The sequence below is a fragment of the Lithobates pipiens genome, unplaced genomic scaffold, assembly GCF_037356315.1.
Source record: "Lithobates pipiens isolate NorthernLeopardFrog02 unplaced genomic scaffold, aLitPip1_a1.2 Scaffold_3, whole genome shotgun sequence".
NCBI lineage: Eukaryota > Metazoa > Chordata > Amphibia > Anura > Ranidae > Lithobates > Lithobates pipiens.
The window spans coordinates 73,150,769-73,173,812 of record NW_027507790.1 but is presented as its reverse complement, the minus strand read 5'-3'; positions in this window follow the sequence as shown (position 1 = coordinate 73,173,812).

Below are 23,044 nucleotides of genomic sequence, written 5' to 3'. Positions count from 1 at the left end.
GTGAGTAGGCAGGTACATTTCTAAAATACAAAGTCAAATTAATAACAAGGGGCACCAACACCAAAAAACCTCCTAGAGATTAAAAAATAAAACAATAAAATAAAAAGATAATAATGGTGTTGTGGTAAATTGACACACAAAACACACCAAAAAAATTACGAAGATGAGCAAACTGACAAAAAAGGAGATCTTGATTAAAAAAACCAAGCACAAAAAAAACCAAGCACAAAATTTAAACCAAAAAAAATAAAAAAAAAGATTGGGAAGATGGGACGAATTTAAAATATTGTATTCATGAAATGAGGAAAAAGAATAAAGAAATACGTTTGGGAGAAGTGTATGTGAATATGAGCAGCAAAACAACTTCATTCTTGTAGCATTATAAAGAAAAAGAGAATGCGCTGCATTAAAGAATTTTTAACGTTGCAGTGTGACAAATGTGCTTTATCGATTACGAATGGTAGTTTTACTTGACCGAACACTTCCGTCTCAGAATTTATTCTGAGCATGCGTGGCACTTTGTCCGTCGGACTAGGCTACACGCGACCGGAACTGACACACATCGGATGTTGTTGCCGGAAAATTTTATATCCAGCTCTCAAACTTTGTCGGTCGGGTATTCTGACGGAAACAGTCCAATGGAGCCCACACATGGTCGGATTATCCGACAACACGGTCCGATCGGGCATTTTCCGTTGGAATTTCCGACCGTGTGTACAAGGACTTAAGTGTTAATTGTTGGATGGGTGCCCTAGGGTAGGAAGTAGTAAGGCAACATGGTCAGCTTAGGTAGAGCTGAAACTAACAGCAACAAAGTCCTGACTCTAGAGCATAAAATACTGATAAAATGGCTTTCCCCTTGTCAATAGGGATGAGATTCGTATTCGTGTCGAACCCATGTTCGACTCGAACATCGTCTGTTCAGCCGTTCGCCGACTTCTGAAAATTATGGGCCGTTTGCGCCAAATTCCAGTGGCATATCACGGCCCATAATTCACTGTGGCCTCACAATGCATTGCTGGCTGATGATTGGCTAAGCTTGCACTATGACCCGCATGCATTGGCCAATCACAGCGAAGAAAAACCCGGAGAGCCATGATTGGCCAAAGCCAATTATGTCTCAGGGGGTTTAGTACACGCCCCACACTATATAAGGCTGCCTACGTGGCAGCCTTGTGTAGTGTGTTGCACCGGTGGTTAAAGACAGAGAGAGAGACAGTGTCCTTTAATTTGAGTTAGCGTAGGCAGGCGACTCAGTTAGCTTCAGTTACAGTGTGTAGAGGATATATATGCATACCAGGTGTGTTGTGTGTATGTATATATGTATGTATGTGTGTGTGTGTGTGTGTGTATATATATATATATATATATATATATATATATATATATATATATATATATATACTGTATTCCGTTTAGCTAGATCTGTTCCTGTTATTCTCTTCATAATATACTGACAGGCAGGGAGCTGCACTATTTTCACTTAGTGTACTGTGTCCTTTGCACAGTGTACACCTAAAGCTTTACCTCAATACAATTGCCGGTGTTCTCATACAAATACAGGCAGGGAGCTGTAGTATTTTGTTTTAGTGTCCTTTGCACAGTGTGCACCTAAAACTTTACCTGAATACAATTGCCGGTGTTCTCATACTAATACTAAAGGCAGGCAGTTGATTCTGCTTGCTGCAGTATAATCAATATATATATACGTCCCAGCTTTGTGCAGCTATATCTCCCTGCAGGCCATTAGTATGTCTGGAAGGCTAACAAGGAGAGGCAGACAGTCACGAGCCAATAAAAGAGGGCAAGCAAGCTCTGTGTCTAGAGGCAACAGTGCTGGTTGTGGACACGGTGCATCCTCATCAGCACGTGGCCATGGGACACGCTTGTCCTTTTTTTTTTTTCCGGCAGCTGGCCGCGTTGAGCCGCAACATGCCGAAGACTTGATAGAGTGGTTGGCCAAGCCGTCCTCATCCTGCTCATCCTTTCTCACCCAGGCTCAGGATACTTTGTCTGGCAAAGCAGCTGCCAATGCGGCCTCTTCCCTTGGCTCAATGGCATCAGTGACTCCTTCTCTAGCCCCACCATGTCCTCCTGAGAAGTCCCCTGAACTGTTTGACCACAGTGTTGGGTACATACTCCAGGAGGATGCCCAGCATTTTGAACGCTCTGATGATGGTACCAGCTAGAGGAAGGCAGTAACGTGAGCCCAGAGAGAGGGGGTGCCCAAGAAGGACAGCAATCTGGCAGTCATGTTCCCAGAGCTGCAGCATACTGCCAGGTTTGCTCCAGTGATGTGGAGGGAGGGCATGATGATGTCACTGACTCCACATGGGTGCCTGATAGGAGAGAGGAAGAGGAGGAGGAGGCACATCTCCAATGAGGCAGGATGCCCTCCAGGGGCTAGCTTAAGGGCAGCACACTGACTACATTACACCGCAGAGCTCTACATGTGCAGGGCCATGCTGTCTGCACGTTATTTCAAAAGATCTTCGGTGTGGGCCTTTTTTGAGACAAGTGCATCAGATCTCACGGCTGCTATTTGCAACATATGTGTCAAGTGTATCTCACGTGGCCAAAACATCAGCCACTTGGGCACCACATGCTTGACCAGACATATGTCGACCTGCCATGCAGTTCATTGGCAAGCGTACCTAAAAGATCCACACCAAAGAACAAAGCGGACCTCTCCTCGCTCCTCATCAGCTGGGATCCCCAACAGCGTGAGGTCAGTCCTCTCTGAAACCTGCACTCAGAGGAATGAAGGTATAGAATTAGGTGTGTCGCAGCCAAGTACTTGCGGGCAATCTGCTATCGGTACACCGACATCAGATTGTACCAGGCAAATTTCCTTGCCCCAACTGCTGCACTGCCAAAAGAAGTTCACTCCCAGCCATCCACATGCCCAGCTGTTGAATGCTAGCTTAGCTAAATTGCTAGCACTTCAACTGCTGCCTTTTCTGTTGGTATACTCTGCCCCTTCCGTGAGTTTGTGGAATGTGCGATTCCTCAGTGGCAGGTTCCCAAACGCAATTTTTTCTCACTGAAGGCAATTCCAGCTCTCTACCGGCATGTGGTAGGCAATGTCTTGGCCTCGCTGGACAGGGCGGTCAGCAGTAAGGTGCATATTACCGCTGACTCATGGTCCAGCAGGTATGGACAGGACGTTACCTATCTTCCTCAGTGCATTGGGTGACTCTGCAGGCAGCTGGGAAGGATGCAGGACAAGGTTCAGTAGTGTTGGAAGTTGTTCCGCCACCACGCCTCCACAATGCTACTACTGGTGATTGTGACACACCTCTCTCCTCCATCCCCTCCTCTTCTTCTTCCTCCATGGCCTCTTCCTGTGCTTTGTCCTCGGAACCAGCGGTGCTCCGTAGGCGTTCAAGGGGCTACGCAAGTATGCAGGTAAAAAGATGCCATGCTGTGCTTTCTCTGGTGTGCTTGGGGGACAGGAGCCACACTGGGGCAGAGATTCTGTCAGCTCTGCAGGGGCAGGCTGAAAGGTGGTTGACGCCAAGCCAGCTTAAGCCAGCAATGGTGGCTTGCGACAATGGCACCAACCTCCTCTCCGCCCTCCGACAGGGACAACTGACCCATGTCCTTAACCTGGTGGTGCAGTGGTTCTTGGGCAGGTACCAGGGCTTACAGGATGTCCTGAAGCAGGCCAGGAAAGTCTGTGCGCATTTCCGCCGATCATTTAATGCCTGTGCTCGGCTGGCTGAGCTCCAAAAGGAGTTGAACCTGCCCAAGAACCGCCTTATATGTGACATGCCCACCAGGTGGAACTCAATGTTGGCCATGCTGCACATGCAGCAGAGGGCCATCAGTGAGTACCTGTGCAACTATGGCACCAGAACAAGGTCAGGGAAGCTTGTTTTTTCCCCACGCCAGTGGGCCATGATCGGGGATGCATGCACTGTCCTGTCACCATTTGAGGAGGCCACGAGGATGGTGAGCAGTGGCAGTGCATGCATAAGTGACACTGTCCCTCTTGTCCACCTGTTGGAGCACATGCTGTGTGGAATAATGGACAGGGCACTTAAGGCAGCACAGAGGAAGGACTTCCTTACCTCTCAAGGCCCCCTTTATCCAGACAGTGTTCCTGCTGGCCTGCCAATCACACAGGAAGAGGATGAGGAGGAGGAGGATTGTGTCAGCATGCAGGTTGAGACTAGCACTCAGCATCAGCAGCAGTCTTTAAGGGATCATTTACAGTCCCAAGAAACCCATGGACTTGTACGTGACTTGGATGAGGTGGCTACAGATCATGTCGTCGTTAGTGACCCAGAGGACTCTGGACCAAATGCCTCAGCTATCCTAGGCTACATGGCCTCCCTGATGTGGAAGGAGCCTCGTATTTGTCGGATCAAGGAGAGGGATCATTACTGACTGATAACCCTCCTTGATCCATGTTACAAGGGTAAGGTTGCGGACCTTATCTTGCCATTGCAGAGGATGAAACATCTTCAGGAGGCCTTGCAGAAAGGTCTGTGCAACGTATCCCAGAGACTGGGAGGTTACAAATTCCTGGTCCTGGACGTGTTGCTGAGGCTTCGGTCAGTCACAGAAAGAGCGGTGGCCGTCTGACCGATGCATTCAGACAATTTTTTAGATTTTAGTCCACAGCCCCAAGGTATGATCAGTTCCAGCAACTATCGCCAGCGTATGATTTACATGGTGCAGGAATACCTAGGGGCAAGATCAGACTTGGACACCTTTCAGACCGAAAATCCTCTGGGTTACTAGGTCTTGAGGATGGACCACTGACCAGAGCTTACACAGTATGAAATTGAGCTACTGGCCTGTCCTGCATCCAGCGTTCTTTTGGAACGCACATTCAGTGCTGCTGGAGGCTTTGTAACCGATCACAGGGTGCGCCTGTCCACCAACTCGGTTGATTGACTGACCTTCATAAAAATGAATCAGTCTTGGATCACCACCAGCTACCAAGCACCTGATGCTGATGTAACCAAATAATTTTTTTGGAAATGTCAAATCCCTTCAAGACTGCCTATGCGGATGCTGAGTGACTATCCTCTTCCTCCTCAATGATCATGCTGATAGCTTTTAAGAACATTTTCGGTTCTGGGCGCCGCCACCAGTGGCTAAGGCCCAATTTTTCAGCCCCTGTTTAACAGGGGCATGTGATTACAATGTTTGATGCAATCCTTTGCAGCAGGGCTCATTCCTGCGCTCCAACTAGAGTATCTGTGAGTGGTAGCAGTGTTGTAGCACCAGTGCCTAAGGCCCAATTTTTCAGCCCCTGTTTAACAGGAGCGTGTAATTACAATTTTTGATGCAATTATTTTTTAGCTGGGCTCATTCCTACACTCCAACTAGAGTTTCTGTGAGGTGTTGCAGTGTTGTGGCACCAGTGCCTAAGGCCCACTTTTTCTGCCCCGTTTAAACAGGGACATGTAATTACAATTATTAATCTAATATTTCACAGCAGCGCCCATTCCTGTGCCCACTAAGAATAACTGTGAGGATTATTGAGTTTTGCTAAGTTTTTAATAGTGTCTCATACCAATATATGAATTTTGTGTTTCACATTACAATACAACCATTGTTCATCTCAATACATATTTCTTTACATTGGTGTTTCTAGATTCCAGGCATGCATAGTTTATCACAGTCTTCTAAGCACATTGCATATGTGCTAAGTATGTCCTAAGTTCTTCACCATTTTATCAATGCCCCTGTTTATGAATAAGTGCATTGCAATCCATTGTGCTCAGGCTCCACCCTCCCCCCAAAAGATTAGTGTTTAGAAATTATTCTGTAGCCCTCTTTTGGGAATGTTTATGGGAAATGGCTCTCCCCAAACAGGATATTGCATCTAATCTGTAGGTAAACAAAAGAATCAGAACCTGGGTTTAATAGTAAAGTTGGCAATGTCTCCACCCAGTGCAGGGCCTCTGTGAATAGAGGGGATTTTCTTTCTGGAAATAAATCAGTAATCTAAACAAAGTAATTGGGAGCAGAAGAGCCACTGCAACCAGTATATAACATTAAGGCCGCGTACACACGGGCGGACTGTTCGCCTAACTTTGTCCGCTGAACAGTGTTTGGGCGGACAGTCCGCTCGTGTGTGGGCTTTCAGCGGACAGTTTCAGCGGACAGTTGGACGGACAAGGTTTTTCGGAATTTCCGAAAAACTGTCCGCTGAAACCTTGTTTGAGCGAACAGTCCGCCCGTGTGTAGGCTTGTTCGTCAAACAAAGTTGCGCGCATGCTCAGAAAGGATTTTCACGCCGAAAGCTATAATGCAGTGTATAGGACGTCGTATTTTTCGTCCCGTCGTACGTGCCGTTCACGTCATCACGCACGGTTTCAGCAAACTGTTCGTCCGTCGTGTGTGGCCATGTCCGTCCATGCTAAGTTTGAGCGGACTGTTTGCCGAAACTGTTGGACGAACAGTCCGCGCGTGTGTACGCGGCCTAACCATAAGCATACAGTATAGATGGGGCTTTTAAACTAGGCGACAGGGGGGAAGGTCCAGACATAGAGATAGCCAGTGTGAAACGTATTTCAGTGGGTAGTATTGGGTGCATTAGTGGTAGGTTGACTAAAGCACCTACACCCATGATAAGTATAGTAACAAGTCATATTTGCCACCTCAGAACACCCAATAAGGAGATAGTATGCGTCCGGACAAAACTACGAGGCATGTTCACTAATGCCAGGAGTCTGGTGGACAAGATGGGAGAACTAGAGCTGCTACTGTATGGGGCGGAATTAGATTTAGTGGGAATTTCAGAGACCTGGTTCAATAGCTCTCATGATTGGCTGTCAACCATTCAAGGGTATTCCCTATATCGCAGGGGTAGGGAGGGTCAAAAAGGGGGAGGGGCAAGCCTGTATATCAAAAATGATATACAGGTGGATGTGAGTGATGACATCACTAATGGAGCAAGGGAAGAGTTGGAATCCTTATGGGTAGAGTTACAAAGGGAGGAAACCCAGGAGAAAGTAATACTGGCAGTATGCTATAGGCCCCCTAACCTGAGGGAGGAGGGGGAGATGGACCCATCAGTTTGGAATGGCGGCCAGTATGGGAAGTATCATTATAATGGGAAATCTCAGTGCATTGCTGTCTGATGATTAGCCAAGCATGCACTATGACACGCATGCTTTGACCAATCACAGCGTCATCAGCATAGAGAGCCATAATTGGCCAAAGGCAGGGTGCATATATACAGTCATGGGCGAAATTGTTGGCACTCCAGAAATTTTTCCAGAAAAGTATTGTAGTAACACATTGTGACGGATCTCGGATACCACTGCTGGGCATCTCTGCCAGACCTGTGTCTCCTGTCCTCCAAATGCACCCACAGCCTGCAGATTCGCCATAACCAGCCCTTAACCCCTCAATCACGAGACAAGCCAAATAGGTGTTGAGGGTTAAACATCCAGAGCAAAAACTTTATTAAGTGCCAAACATACACTTTTAACATAGCTAGGGACACTCCCCTTAGCCTGGTAATAGGGGGGGTAGGGGACAAGGAAGAACCAATGGAAACTCCAAACAACTACAGTTGAAGCACATGAAGGGATTATGATAAGCAGGCAGCCCCTCTTTACACATCCCCTGCTGGGATGTGTCTCCAGACCAGACCTTTTGTCTACATGCCATGACCCAACACAATTAACACAACAACAAGAGGGGGGGGGGGGGGAGAGAAGGGATGCAGCATTACATTACATTATCTCATTATCTTAGGTAGCCCGGAACGACTCCACAAGCCCAGCCACAGATACCGCATTCACCCGATTCCAATGACTGGCGAATCTGCACACAAATGTCTGGAGGTAGCATCTTCTCCAGGTGGTGGGAGATGGCAAGTAGCCCTCCAAATATCATGTTCTTTGCTGGGCCATAGTCTGTGGGTAGGAGGCGAGCCCACAGCCCCTTCCAAAACACACAGTGACAGTTTGTTCTGTCACACACATCTTTTGCTATAAACATGTTTTTTTTTCCCTTTGTGTGTATTGGAACAAAACAAAAAAAGGGAGGAAAAAAGCAATTTGGACATAATGTCACACAAAATTCCAAAAATGGGCTGGTCAAAATTCTTGGCACCCTTTCAAAATTGTGGATAAATAAGATTGTTTCAAGCATGTGATGCTCCTTTAAACTCACCTGGGGCAAGTAACAAGTGTGGGCAATATAAAAATCACACCTGAAAACAGATAAAAAGGAGAGAAGTTCACTTAGTCTTTGCATTATGTGTCTGTGACCCCACTGCTGACACAGAGACATAAAAAAGCAAGACTACAGTTTGCCAAAATGTACTTGAGTAAGCCAAAATCCTTCTGGGAAAATGTCTTGTGGGCAGGTGAGATCAAGATAGAGCTTTTTGGTAAAGCATATCATTCTACTGTTTACCGAAAACAGAATGAGGCCTACAAAGAAAAGAATACAGTACCTACAGTGAAATATGGTGGCGGTTCAATGATATTTTGGGGTTGTTTTGCTGCCTCTGGCACTGGGTGCCTTGAATTTGTGCAAGGCATCATGAAATGTGAGGATTACCAAAGGATTTAGGGTCGCACTAAAGGGCACAGTGTCAGAAAGCGGGGTTTGCTTTTAAGATCTTGGATCTTCCAGCAGGACAATGACCCCAAACATATGTCAAAAAGCACCCAGAAATGGATGGCAACAAAGCACTGGAGAGTTCTAAAGTGGCCAGCAATGAGTCCAGATCTAAATCCCATTGAACACCTGTGAAGAGATCTTAAAATTGCTGTTGGGAAATGGCGCCCTTTCAATAAGAGAGACCTGGAGCAGTTTGCAAAGGAAGAGTGGTCCAAAATTCTGGATGAGAGGTGTAAGAAGCTAATTGATGGTTGTAGGAAGCGACTGATTTCAGTTATTTTTTTCCAAAGGGTGTGCAACCAAATATTAAGTTAAGAGTGCCAAGAATTTTGACCAGCCCATTTTTGGAGCTTTGTGTCACGTTATGTAAAATTTTGCTCTTTTTACTCCTTTTTTGTTTTGTTCCAATACACACAAAGGGAATAAACATGTGTATAGCAAAACATATGTAACTGCAATACTTTTCTGTGAGACATATTTGATTTTCTGGAAAAATTTCTGGGGTGCCAACAATTTAGGCTATGACTATATATATATATATATATATATATATATATATATATATATATATATATATGAGTCTGTATATATATTTTATGAACTGCAGCTCAATGAATCACCCGCCTGCCAGAAGTATATTAGAAACAGTACACCAGGAATGGCCTGCAGTGAGATATAGCTAAACTGGATACAGTGGAGATATATATATATATCCACTGTATCCAGTTTAGCTATATCTCACTGCAGGCCATTCCTGGTGTACTGTTTCTAATATACTTCTGGCAGGCGGGTGATTCACTGAGCTGCAGTTCATAAAATATATATACAGACTCCTATATATATCTATATATCTATATATCCAGTGCATTCTAGTCTAGCCAAGCTTATATCTGACTGCAGGCCATTCCTGGTGTACGTTTTCAAATACACTTTCAGGCAGGCAGGTGATTCAGTTATCTGCAGTGCATTAAATATATATACAGTCTCCTACATATATATATATATCCACTGCATTCCAGTCTAGCCAAGCCTATAACTGACTGCAGGCCATTCCTGGTGTACATTTTCAAATACACTTCCAGGCAGGCAGGCAGGCGATTAAGTGATCTGCCATGCATAAAATATATATACAGTCTCCTACATATATATATATATATATATATATATATATATATATATATATATATATATATATATATATATATATATATATATATATATCCACTGCATTCTAGTCTAGCCAAGACTATGGCTGCTTTCACACTGGGGCGGGAGCGGCGTCGGCGGTAAAGTGCCGCTATTTTTAGCGGCGCTTTACCGTCGTTTTAGCGGCGGTCTGCGGGCGCTAGCTGGGTGGTTTTAACCCCCGCTAGCGGCCGAAAAAGGGTTAAACCCACCCGCAAAGCGCCGCTGCAGCGACGCTTTGCCGGCGGTATTGCCGCGGTGTCCCATTGATTTCAATGGGTAGGAGCGGTGAATACACCGCTCCTTCACCGCTCCAAAGATGCGGCTATCAGGACTTTTTTCACCGTCCTGCCAGCGCATCGCTCCAGTATGAAAGCCCTCCGGCTTTCACACTGGAGTGAAAGGGGCCGGTTTTTTTCAGGCGCTACACAGGCGCTATTTTTAGCGCTTAACGCCTGAATACCGCCCCAGTGTGAAAGCAGCCTTAATCTCACTACAGGCCATTCCTGGTGTACATTTTCAAATATACTTTCAGGCAGGCAGGTGATTCAGTGATCTGCAGTGCAGTTAAATATATATAGTCTCCTACATATATATCCACTGCATTCTAGTCTTGCCAAACCTATATCTGACTGCAGGCCATCCCTGGTGTAATTTTTCCAGTAAACTTCAGGCAGTGTTTTGCTAATAAAATCTTACAGCATGTCTGGAAGGCCACCAAGGAGAGGCAGATGCTCACAGGCCACTAAAAGAGGGCAAGTAGGCTCTGTGTCTACAGCCAACAGTGATGGTTGTGGACACCGTGCATCCTCAGCATGTGGCCGTGGGGCACGCTTGTCCTTTTTTTTTCGTCAACTGGCCGTGTTGATCCGCAACGTTCAGAAGAGTTTGTAGAGTGGATAACTAAGCCGTCCTCATCCTCAGAGTAGTTTGCCTGCCAATGCAGCTGACAAAGAGGCCTATTCCATTGGCTCAATGTCATCAGTCACTTTTTCCCTAGCCACACCATCATGCACGGAGGAGTCCCCCAAACTTTTCGACCACAGTGTCGGGTACATGTTGCAGGAGGATGTGCAACGTTTTGAAGGCTCCGATGATGGTACCCAGGTTGAGGAAGGCAGTAACGTGAGCCCAGAGAGATGGGGTGCCCATGAAGGACAGATGGGGTGCCCATGAAGGACAAGGAACTGGCAGTCATATTCCCCCAGCTGCAGCATACTGCCAGGTTTGCTCCAGTGACGAGGAGGGAGGGGAGGGTGAGGTCACTGACTCTATGTGGGTGCCTGATAGAAGAGAGGAGGAGGAGGAGGTACATCTCCAATGAGGCAGGATGCCATCCAGGGGCCAGCTTCAGGGCAGCCACCAGACTGCATCACACCACATGTGCAGGGCGCTGCTGACCCGCGTATTTTGAAAAGTTCTTTGGTGTGGCCCTTTTTTGATGCAAACAGCAATGGTGCTGCATACGTAACATATGTCTGAAGCGTTTCAAGCATGGCCAAAACAGCAGCAGCTTTGGCACCACATGCTTGGCCAGACATATGTCGACCTCCCATGCTGTCCGTTGGCAACAGTACCTAAAAGACCCATACCAAAGAACAAGGTGGACCTCTCCTTGCTCCTCATCAGCTGGGATCTCCAACCCCACTATACCTTCAGTCCTCTCAGAGACCTGCACTGAGAGGAATGTAGGTGTAGAATTAGGTGTGCCAAGTACTTGCGGGTAATCTGTTATCGCTAAACCAACATCCGATTGTAGCAGGCAAATTTCCCTACCCCATTTGCCTTTTCAGTTGGTAGACTCTGTGCCCTTTCGTGAATTTGTGGAATGTGCGGTACCTCAGTGGTAGGTTCCCAAACACCATTTATTTTCATGGAAGGCCATTCCGGCTCTCTACTGGCACGTGGAAGGCAATGTCTTGGCCTCGTTGGACAGGGTGGTCAGCAGCAAGGTGCATATTACCGTAGACTCAAGGTCCAGCAGGCATGAACAGGGACGTTACCTTTCTTTCACAGCGCACTGGGTAATACTGCTGGCAGCTGGGAAGGATGCAAGACAGGTTGCAGTATAGTTGGAGCTTGTTCCGCCACCATGCCTCCAAAATGCTCCAAAATGCTCCAAAATGCTACTAGTGGTGATTCTGGCACACCTCTCTCCTCCATCCGCTCCTCTTCTTCTTTCTCTATGACCTCTTCCTCTGCAGATTTATCCTCGGAACCAGTGGTCCTCCGTAGGCATTCAAGGGGCTACGTAAGCACAAAAAGATGCCATGCGGGGCTTGAGTTGGTCTGCTTAGGGCACAGGAGCCACATTGGGGCAGAGATTCTGTCAGCTCTGCAGGGGCAGACTCAGAGGTGGTTGATGCCATGCCAGCTTCAGCCAGGAATGGTGGCTTGTGACAATGACACCAACCTCCTCTCCGCCCTCCGACAGGTATACTTGACCCATGTTCCCTGTTTAACTCATGTCCTTAATTTGGGGGTGCAGAGGTTCTTGTGCAGGTACCCGGGTTTACAGGATATCCTGAGGCAGGCTAGGAAAGTCTGATGTCATTTCCTCCGGTCATATAATGCAAGTACTCAGGTGGCTAACCTTCAAAAGGAATGCAACCTGCCCAAGAACCGCCTCATTTGTGACATGCCTACCAGGTGGAACTCAACGTTGGCCCTGCTGCAGTGGCTGCACATGCAGCAGAGGGCCATCAATGAGTACCTGTGTGAGTATGGCACCAGGACAGGGTCAGGGGAGCTTGGCTTTTTTTCGCCATGCCAGTGACTACTGATCAAGGATGTATGCACTGTCCTGTCACCATTTGAGAAGGCCACCAGGATTGTGAGCAGTGACAGTGCATGCATCCGTGATACTCTCCCTCTTGTCTTCCTGTTAGAGCACACTCTTCGTGGAATATTGGACATAGCACTTGAGGCAGAACAGAGGGAGGAGGACTTCCTTGCCTCTCAAGGCCCCCTTTACCCAGACAGTATTCCTGTGGGCCCGCTGATCACACAGGAAGAGGAAGAGGAGGAGGATTGTGTCAGCATGGAGGTGGAGCCTAGCACTCAGCATCAGCAGCAGTCTTCAAGGGATCGTTTTCATTCCCCAGAAACCTATGGACTTGTACGTGGCTGGGAGGAGGTGGCTGTGGATCATGTCATCATTAGTAACCCAGAGGACTCTGGATCGAATGCCTCAGCAAACTTTCACTGCATGGCTTCCCTGATCCTGCAAAGCCTGCAAAAGGACCCTTCAGATTTGTGGTATCAAGGAGAGTGATCATTACTGGCTGGCAACCCTTCTTGATCCACGTTACAAGGGTAAGGTTGCGGAACTTATCCAGCCTTCACAGAGGGAGCAGAGGATGAAACATCTTTAGGAGGCCTTGCAGAAAAGTTTGTGCAATGCATTTCCAGAGCCTGGAGGGTTACAATTTCCTGGTCCTCCTGGACAACGTATTACTGAGGCTTCAGTCAGTCACAGAAGAAGGAGGCCGTCTGACCGATGCGTTCAGGCAATTCTTTAGTCCACTGCCCCAAGGTCTGATCGGTTCCAGCAACCATCGCCAGAGTCTGATTTACATGGTGCAGGAATACCTAGGGGCAAGATCAGACTTCGAGACCTTTCCAACCGAAAATCCACTGGGTTACTGAGTCTTGAGGATGGATCACTGGCCAGAACTTGCACAATATGCAATTGAGCTACTGGCCTGTCCTGCATCCAGCGTTCTTTCTGAATGCACATTCAGTGCTGCTGGAGGCTTTGTAACCGATCAGAGTGCGCCTGTCCACAGACTCAGTTGATTGGCTCACCTTCTTAAAAATGAATCAGTCTTGGATCACCAGCTACCAAGCACCTGATGCTGATGTAACCAATTAATTTTTCAATGAATGTGAGAACCCTTGAAGACTGCCTATGCTGAGTGACTGTCCTGTTATACTGAGTGTCTATCCTATTACTCCTCAGTGTTCATGTTGATAGTTTCTAAGAATATTTTTGTTTCAGGGCACCACCCCAGTCCCTAAGGCCCAATTGTTCTGCCCCTGTTTAACAGGGGCATGTCATTACAATTTTTACTGCAATATTTCGCAGCAGGGCTCGTTTATTGTGCTCATCTAGAGTATCTGTGAGGATTTATAGATGTGGCACCACCACCACTGCCTAAGACCCAGTTTGTCAGCTCCTGTGTAACAGGGGAGTGTAATTACAATTTTTGATCAAATATTTACCAACAGTGCTCGTTCCTGCACTCAACGCGTATTTGTGAGGCTTTACATTGTTGTGCAACCACTGCCTAAGGCCCAATTTTTCTTCCCCTGTTTAACAGGGGCATGTAATTACAATATTTGCTCTAATATTTCACAGCAGGACTCGTCCCTGTGTGCAAAAACAGAATCTGTTAAGAGTTATAGTGTTGTGGCACCACCACCACTGCCTAAGACCCAATTTTTCTGCCCCCGTAACAAGGGCATGTAATTAAAATTGTTGATCTAATATTTCACAGCAGGGCCCGTTCCTGCACCCACCAAGAGTAATTGTGAGGGCTTACAGTGTTGTGGCACCACCACCAAAGGCCCAATTTTTCTGCCCCTGTTCAACAGGGGCATGTAATTACAATTCTGGATAAAATATTTCACAGCAGAGCCTGTTCCAGTGCCCACCAAGAGTAACTGTGTGGGCTTACAGTGTTCTGGTACCACAGCATATACAGGTGGTCCCCTACTTTCAAATATCTGACTTGCAAACGACTCCTACTTACAGATGAAGGGAGACAACAGGAAGTGAGAAGAAATCTACCCCTAGGAAGGGAAATTCTCTCCTGTAAGGCCGCGTACACACGCGGGGACTGTTCGCCCAACTTTGTCCGCTGAACAGTGTTTCGGCAAACAGTCCGCTCGTGTGTGGGCTTTCAGCGAACAGTCCGCTGAACAAGGTTTTTCGGAAATTCCGAAAAACTGTCCGCTGAAACAAAGTTTCAGCGAACAGTCCCCTCGTGTGTAGGCTTGTTCGTCAAACTAAGTTCCGCGCATGCTCAGAAAGGATTTACACGCCGAAAGTTATAATGCAGTGTATAGGACGTCGTATTTTTCGTCCCGTCGTACGTGCCGTTCACGTCATCGCGCACGGTTTCAGCAAACTGTTCGTCCGTCGTGTGTGGCCATGTCCGTCCATGCTAATTTTAAGCGGACTGTTTGCTGAAACTGTTTGACGGACAAAGTTGGGCGAACAGTCCCCGCGTGTGTACGCGGCCTAAGAGTTAATATGGAAAAAAGTTGTCTCCACTGAGGTTTTATCACCAATCCTTGTTTCCCTAATAGCCCCACATTTTCTAAATCCACTTGTCATTGGGACAGAAAGTGAGGTGAAATCTTCTGAACAGGGGCACAGACAGCAAAACAAATGTTACAGGGGTGATAACCCTTCCCTATGTTTTCAAAAAAGCTTAAAAATAGATTTTTTGGCTGGAGCTACACTTACAAAATGTACCTGTTCCAAATTACAAACAGATTCAACTGAAGAACAAACCTACAGTCCCTGTCTTGTTTGGACCATCTGTATACTGCTGTTCAGAGTATATTGGACCTGGGGGCCCCACGCCTTTTCTTTTTTTAATTTGGGTGCAGGATTCTCCTTAATATCCATACAAGACCCAAAGGGCCTGGTAATGGGCTGGGGGGGGGGGGGGGGGGTAACCCATGCTGTTTTTCTCAATAATTTTAATCCAGATTGCCAGGACCCGACATTACATTACAACCGCAAGCATCTTAAATGACTTTTCTTCCTTTAGAAATTCCATTTTGTGCAGGGACTGTTCTAAACACGGGAAACTCGCCACTTTACAGGCATACTATAGTCACCTCCCAGGTACAATATTTAAAGGAATATTTGACTTTTATTTTTTCACTTAAGCATTATTAAAATCACTACTCCCGAAAAAAGTTTTTAAAACTTTTTTTGCATTGATACATGTCCCCTGGGACAGGACCCGGGTCCCCAAACACTTTTTAGGACAATAGCTTGCATATTAGCCTTTAAAATTAGCACCTTTTGATTTTGAACGTTCAAGTCCCATAGACTTTAACCACTTTCAGACCAGACCAATTTGCTGGTCAAAGACCAGACCACTTTTTGCGATTCGGCACTGCGTCGCTTTAACTGACAATTGCGCGGTCGTGCGACGTGGCTCCCAAACAAAATTGACGTCCTTTTTTTCCCACAAATAGAGCTTTCTTTTGGTGGTATTTGATCACCCCTGCGGTTTTTATTTTTTGCGCTATAAACAAAAATAGAGCGACAATTTTGAAAAAAACGCATTATTTTTTACTTTTTGTTATAATAAATATCCCCCAAAAATATATAAAAAAACATTTTTTCCCTCAGTTTAGGCCGATACGTATTCTTCTACATATTTTTGGTAAAAAAAATCGCAATAAGTGATTATTGATTGGTTTGCGCAAAAGTTATAGCGTTTACAAAATAGGGATAGTTTTATAGCATTTTTATTAATAATTTTTTATTATTTATTTTTTTACTAGTAATGGCGGCGATCAGCGATTTTTATTGTGACTGCGACATTGTGGGGGACCCATCGGACATTTTTGACACATTTTTGGAACCATTGTCATTTATACAGTAATCACTGCTATATAAATGCAGTGATTCCTGTGTAAATGACACTGGCAGTGAAGGGGTTAACCAGTGGGTGGCAGTGTAGGGGTTAAGTGTTCCTAGGGGTGTGTTACTAACTGTGGGGGGGTTGGGCTTTCATTTAGTGAACACTGATCTCTGCTCCAATCACATGGAGCAGAGATCAGCGTCACTAGTTGCTAGGCAGAATGGAGAAATGCTGTTTACTCTGCATTTCCTCCATTCGGCCGCTCCGTGAGACGATCGCGGGGATGCCCGCGGCGATCGAGTCCGCGGGTCCCGCGACCGGACTCACGGGGGTCCCGACCAGCGCGGGAGCGCGCCGCCGGCGGCGCGCTCCCGATGGCAGGGCGGCATTGAATATTGGACGTACCTGTACGCCAATATGCCTGCCCGTGCCATTCTGTCGAACTGAACATCGTCGTGCGCTGGTCGGGAAGTGGTTAATGGAGTTCTAAACTTGCATATTAGCCTTACAAAAGAACAACAAAGAAAGGACAGATCAGGGACCTGTCCCTTGAGACTGATTGGGACTTTCAAAGATGCGTGTATCTGTCAAGAGGTAAGCATATCAACACACATTGTTTAGAAAAACATTCATTTCATTACAAAAAACGTCATAAGTTAAGAACAACATTTGTCATTAATCAAATGACCCAAGTTAATAAAAACAAGTCAATTGATGCTAGGGTATATTATACAGCCAACGCGTTTCACATTTGCAGTCACTGCTTCCTCAGGGCTATATCCTATGCATCCATGTATCTTGATACTGACACCCATGCAGCAGGTGGCGGAGACAAACAGCACACCATGTCAAAGCAGGTGATGCCAGAGTCACCTCAGTGGTTTCATGGATTTTGAACCATGTGTGTGGGTGAGCAGATCTTCTATTCTTAATATCTCCAAACTGGCCAAGCAGCGGTGTATCGAGCGAGGGAAAGAAACAACAATCAGAAATTCCAACTGGTAGTCATAGCCAGGGGGAAACATGAACTCCAAACACCGATAATCGCCCGGTACATGCGCATACGTTCCCCCCCATGCCACCGCGATACGAGTCACGAGTATGAAACCGGGGGGTGTTTGGTTCATCCCTAGTCCTCAGGAAGGAGGTGCTGGAACTGGAGAGAGTACAGAGAAGCTCAACAAAGCTAATAATGAGAGGATCTTAGGAAAGATTACAAGCACTGAACTTATACTCTCTGGAGAATAGACGCTTGAGAGGATTTAACTGGAAACTGCGTAGAGGCTTCCTTACGGTAAGAGGGGTAAGAATGTTGAATTCTCTTCCACAAGCAGTGGTTTCAGCAGGGAACATAGATCATTTAAAAAAACTATTAGGCACCTAAACAACCACAACATACAGGGACAGTGGTTCTCAACTGGGGGTCGGCAGCGATCTGACTGTCAGTCGCAGGCAGCTGACAGGAGGATCACAGACACAGGCAGAGATAGGCAGGGAAGTGGCTGGCACCCTATTGGCTGTAGCACGTTGTTTCCTGCAGGCCCTTCCTCCCCTCCTGTCTTTCCTGAGTGGTTGTATGTGACATCATCTGGGGTGGACAGGATAGGAGGATGAGGGGCCGAGGGGGAACAGCATGCCACTGGAGAAGATATGAAATGAGCTCTAAAGCCAGAAGAAGAAAGCAAGTACTGAAGTGTGCCCAACTGTGTCACCCCACAATGTGTCCAACCGTCTGTCCCATGTAATGTCCCCTGTCACAGATGAATGTTGCAGAAAAGTCCAGTTGCAGGGACCCCTGAGGATGATGAAGCTTCTGTCTTTTTGTAAGAGACCTGAAGACTACAGTCAGGGGGCTCTTCCAGCTGTTGTTCAACCAGCCTGAAACGCAGCTTCTCACAGGCAGGAACTGTGGTGTGGCACTGGAACTCAGAGTCAGCCTATCTACACTGTGCTTTAGTCCCTCCATAATAGTTTCCAATCTGGTATGCAATCAGACCTCTAACTACAAGGAGTGGCCATTGGATGCCTAACCTAGCTCTAGCCTACACTGGTTATTGAGCCCTAAGCTAAAATAGGTATAGAATCCTACGTCAGAAAGGATAGGGTTAACTAGAATACCAGGAGATGCATTAAAACTATATTGCAATCAAGCGGTTCACCTACTAATATACTATGTGACCACTATGCATATACAGTAGCATACACCTAGCTTTCTGGCACTGTGCATGTGAGAAATAAAAATAGGGTTTTTACTAGAATTCAGAAATATATTTACTAAGCTATGGGCAGCTGCAGTTTAACTATTGGAACATATGAATACTTGCATAATAGTCTCTGTGTCTGGTCTGAGTAAAAATAAAGCAGTAGTAGCAGCTCCAATGTGTATAAGTCCAGGTGGCTCAGTTGTCTGTCTTTCTCTTCATTTCCTCCTGGGTTTTCAAAGCCCCCTTTCTAGACAGGAAGTGTGAATACATACTTATACATAACACTGTGAAATTAACAGCTAACAATAGAAGACCGGCCTTACATTTGTACTACCTTTTTAAAGGATTATACCACTAGTTTAATAATATAATCCATACTGGATGAATCCGATTTTATTCATTTTTTTGTAATCAAAACATACTTGCTATTTACACAACACTATTGAAAATTCACTTTTGATTGTTCAACTGCTCTCTCATCCACTGATAAATGGTGTTTCTTCTTAGCTAAACACAATATGAATGTTAATGTATTATGCATATTTATGTATGCTGCTTTGCACTTAATTCTACCTATTAGCAGATCTAACAGGCCACTGGGGCATTAAGGTAACATTTTGAGTAATTGTTTGCATCTGCCAGAACAATAAAGGCTGTTGGAAAAAAAATATGCAGCCACAGCTTAAATTGGTTGTCATGTTAAATTAATCCTTTTGTAATTAAGATTTTACCTAGAAGGGTAGTGTTTTCTTTTTAATTGACTCTATTCCAAACTCCCAAGATGACTCCCTCTTTGTTTCATTCTAGAGTGATATGGCCATTAATATGAAGACCTCAGACCAGTACTATATATTTTGGCCTGTTAGGCCTTAAAGTTATTGAAATTTGAATGCCTGATTAGAGGGAAATCTTTTTATCCAGCTGCTGATTGTCCTTGCTGTTTCCATAGTTAAGGGTATGAATTATTGGAGGGCGCAGAATGCCATGCATTTCTCTACTGTACTCTCCAGCTGAATAATGATAGTACATTTAGCTCTGTGTAACTAAAGCCTATAATCCTTTTGTCTGTCTTGAATTCAGATTGGCAACACTAATGATAAGCTATTCTTAGTATGCTAGCATTGCTCGTATATCTTTCAAGGTGCTGGAGTTAAATAGCAGTATCAGCTATTAGCAGCTGGGAAGTATTTTTCATATTGATTACTGCTGGTGCTTAAATCTTCAAATAGTCATAGCTTACTTTATTAGACCAATATAGTGTGGGGCATATGTTGAAGTTAAGTAGCATTTAATTAGGGGCAACTTATTTCCCCTTACGTAAATCATGGCTACACTTTTTTGGATGGTAAAGGATTTTGTTTCTTGGTTACAATTTTTACCAAAGCATCAAATATAGCAGACGAGCAGTGCTTATTATTTTTCTCCAACAGTGATAAAACCATCCAAACTTTCTTTGGATTATATTGTGATTGTTTTGAAATTCAGATTGTTTTTTGGATGTACTTCTTCAAGTCTGTATTTGTGCATATATATGTGCTGGGTGTGATCGGCCCAGAGCATATGAGTAAAACCTAAAGTGATTGTAAAGTCTATTTTTTTTCTCTATAAAATAACAAACATGTCATACTTACTTGCACTGTGCAATGGTTTTGCACAGGGCAGCCCAGATCCTCCTCTTCTTGGGTCCCTCTTTGGCTCTCCTGGCTCCTCCCTCCTGTGGAGTGCCCCCACAGCAAGCATCTTGCTATGGGGGCACCCGGCTGAGTCATAGCTCCCTGTGTCCATTCAGGCATGGAGCCCCGGTTCAGCCCTTCACCCTCTCTCTCCTGATTGGCTAACTGACTTGACAGCAGTGGGAGCCAATGCCACCACTGCTGTGTCCCAGCCAAATTGTCAATCAGGAGGAGAGTCCGGATGGCTGAGGCACCCGTGGACATCTCTGGAAAGATATTGGGCTCAGGTAAGTATTAGGGGGTGCTGGGGCAGCTGCTGCACACAGAAGGTTTTTTATCTTAGTGCATAGAATGCATTAAGATAAAAAAGCCTTCTGACTTTACAACCACTTTAAGCCCAATTCTGCGCACTACCCCCCTTGGAGGCTTCCCCTCCATTTGTTCTTGCCTGGAGGCCCCAGTGTTGTTTGCTTAATTTTGTTTTTACTTACCTTTTTTTTTCTTTTAAATGTCTTCAGGCTGGTCGAATGACACACAGACTGTTGTCTGCTTTTTCACCAGCAGTCCTCAATGATGCAAGTATTGTTGACGACTTGACATGATGGCATCGCCACTGCTCTCTACATCATTATATTGTAAATTTAATAAGTGGTAGTGTCATCTCTCAGGGGGTGGGTCCATGATGCCATGCACTCACAGTATGTCCTTAGGCTGAATTCAAATCTATCTGTTCTGATGTGTTCTGTAATTGGATGAGCTGCCAATGCACCAGACCAGATAAAAAAAATGGGCATGCACCATATTTTGTTCTTGTGCATTGCTGGTGCTTAAATATTCAAATAGTCATAGATTACTTTATTAAACCAAAGCTACAAACACTGTAGCTGCTGACTTTTAATAAGGGCACTTACCTGTCCAGGGCGCCCACGATGTCAGCCCCACCTAGGCCGATATGCCCCTCGTATCGTGTCCCAGCGCTGCCATCCTCACTAAGGGAAACAGGCAGTGGAGACACACACATTTCCCAGAACACAGTACGCCCCATTCCCCAGAAGGCAATGCAAGGAGGAGAGAAGACTGAAAATCACCGGAGAAGGAAGAGGCAGATTAGGAAGACTACCTAGCAATAGGGGTTTCTGCTAAATTAAAAAAAAAAAAAACATTTCAAATGTTTTTTATTTTATATTTTTTTAAGAATATTAATGCTATTTTTTTTAGGGTGGCCCTCCACTTTAAGGTGCGTTGAGGTGCTATTCAAAATGCAGGTGTAGCATCGGTACTCCTGATGAGTACGCGTTATGTCTGTAAATTTAGTTTTTGCCCAAGACTGTAGTTGAGTCTTTAGGTTAATTGTGCAAAATTGTGTTTTTGGCATCAGTTTGGCTTGGCTGTACTAATGTTCTGCATGGTCATAGGTGAGGTTTGCACCTGTGAGAGGCATTAGAACGCAGTCTGGTTGGACGCATTGGGTACCAATCTCTCTCTCTGAGCCAATCAGTGGGCTCGTTTGTTCACTGTGTATTCCAGGAGAGGGTGCTTAAGTCACGTGGTTCTGGGTTCCGGTCCAGAAGTTGTTGCTCACTCCGTGGTCCTGGTCCTCCTGACCAGCCCCCAGAGGCCCTCATGGCCTGGGTTGTGAATCCATCCGTTCCCAAGCCTCAGACCTGGCTAGTCCAAGGCACAGTAACTGGAAGGAGGATTCTAAGGTGTTCCAATGCTGTCTCGGGTTTGGAGAGGCCCAGCAACTCTACATGCAATCAGGAGAGGACTCTTCAGTAAGAGGACCACGCACAAGGCTGGCTGCTCAGTAAGAGCCTGGAAGCTGAGCTGTTACGGACACTAATTGAATCTGCATTTCTTATGGTATCGCCGGACCGGCTGCTAGATACTGGTACAGTAAGAAAGTTCCTACCTCTATCCTTCCGTTTGCAACTAAGTTCCTGTAAGCATCTAAAGTTCTACAACCAAGTCTGTGGCAGAGACTTTGCTAAGCTAAAATCACTTGTTGGCTGCTAGTATCTAAAAACAAGGATTTATCCAACAGTTAAAGAATCCAGTTGCGAGTGGCTATTCCCTGGATTATGTAAAGAGACTTTTATTAAGGTCAGCAGTTCCAAAGTACCTGAGCTATACTTCTTCCTTATACCCTCTATTCCTAACTGAGGCACTGAGTTTTGTTCAACTGTTTTATGCAAATAAAAACCCTAAAAAGGAATTCAAGTGTCGGTCTCTGCAGTTACTGGGCCATCAACCTCGGGAACCCCTAGACAAGAATGATGAGTTATGAGCTGGAGGAGGTAAACGGTAAGCCCAGAAAAAATCAGACGCTCCTTCGGGGGTCAGTGCTACACATGTTACCTCAATGCATAGTTTTGTCCACTGGGCATTGTTCAACACAGAAGGCTAATGACGTCTTGTGACAAAGTATTTACTGGAGGGGACAGCACCATGGAGAATATCTGCCATAGCTGCCTTTTTTTACTTTTAATCTATCTGTAGCTTTAAATTTAACATTTCACAGTTATTGTCAAGCATGTGCAGCAAGAAAAGGTTTAAAACAGTTATGCTTTGTAAACATTGTTTAGTGATTTCCTAAATTAAAGAGGAGGACAAAAAATTAAAACAAAACTAGATTTTTCCCAGTTGCAGCCCATCAGAAACCAGTTTAATGTTTTGACAACATCTGAAGCTAAGTGATATGTAATTCAGTGTCCTCTTTCTTCATTAGGTCTTGAATAGACTAATTTACCCAGCAAAAGTAAAGAAGAAA